Genomic DNA, 1,144 nt, shown 5'->3' with positions numbered 1-1,144 from the left:
ATCGTGTGACAACTAACAAGGTCACGTTTCAGAGAGGTGTCTTTCAGGGCGACACCATGAGCCCACTCCTCTTTTGCCTTACATTATTGCCACAATCTCTAGAACTTCGCCATTCCGACGGGTACTTGTGCGGCAAACCTGCAGATGGAAAGTACAAGGTCACTCATGTATTTTACATGCACGATCTTAAGATCTATGCTAAAAACAGAGAGCAACTGCATCTGGCACTGGGGATTGTCGAACGATATACTAAGGAAATTGGAATGGAGTTTGGGTTAGACAAATGCGCCAAGGCTTATTTGAAGAGAGGAAAACCTAATGGCATCCCTGAAGATCCTGAGCTCGTTGATAGAAGCGCCATATGACACCTTTGCGCTGGAAAGACTTATACATACCTGCGCGTGTTACAGAGCCGCATTCAGGATGTGACATCTATAAAGGATACTCTCCGAAGCAAATACAAACGTCTCATGCGACAGATTTGGTCTTCCGAACTGTCGGCGAGAAACAAAGTATCTGCAACGAACATGCTTGCCGTCCCGGTACTACTCTATTAATCTGAAGTAGTTCCATGGACGAAGAACGAGCTCAGATCTCTTGATATCGGGACAAGAAAGGTTACGCAAATGAACAAAAGCATACATCTTAAGTCTTCCGTTCCGCGACTGTACATCTCACGCCGTCAAGGGGGTCGCGGAATATTGAGTCTTGAAGGTCTTCACTACAGGATTATTCTGGGTACAGCACATAGAGTTGCAAATGGAAGAGACCCTCTTATTAAAATGTTCAGGAATCACGAAGAAGTGGGCAAAGGAGCATTTCTGCACAAAGCGGCGGAGGAGGCTGCTGAAACACTCGGACTTGACTTCAGTATTAGGGTTGAGCAAAATGCATCAAATCTAATCTATCTCGAGTACTCACTCCTGAAAGCCCGGATTAAGAAAGCACAAGAGAAAAACTTTCGTGAACAGCTCTTCGATAAGAGGATGCACGGTATCTTCCACAGAAATGTGAATGATCAGTCAATGTCTTGTGAGGTAATGTTTGCTTTCCTTAAATCGCCCGGATTGAAGTCTGGTACAGAGGGTTTCATTTTTGCATGCCAAGACGGTGTAATTTCCACCTTAACATACCGTCGCCACAT

The 1,144-nt window shown here is 44.9% G+C and overlaps 1 protein-coding gene across 1 annotated transcript in view; it reads left to right on the top strand.

The window, feature by feature from the left end:
* Window positions 1-1,144, top strand: part of LOC117176478 (green-sensitive opsin-like) — a 44,344-nt gene that overhangs the window by 42,067 nt on the left and 1,133 nt on the right. The window lies entirely within an intron of this gene.

Source organism: Belonocnema kinseyi, chromosome 7, assembly GCF_010883055.1.
Source record: "Belonocnema kinseyi isolate 2016_QV_RU_SX_M_011 chromosome 7, B_treatae_v1, whole genome shotgun sequence".
In the NCBI taxonomy this organism is placed as follows: Eukaryota; Metazoa; Arthropoda; class Insecta; order Hymenoptera; family Cynipidae; genus Belonocnema; species Belonocnema kinseyi.
Note: the sequence above shows the minus strand (reverse complement) of the source record. Positions and strands in the feature narration are given on the sequence as shown.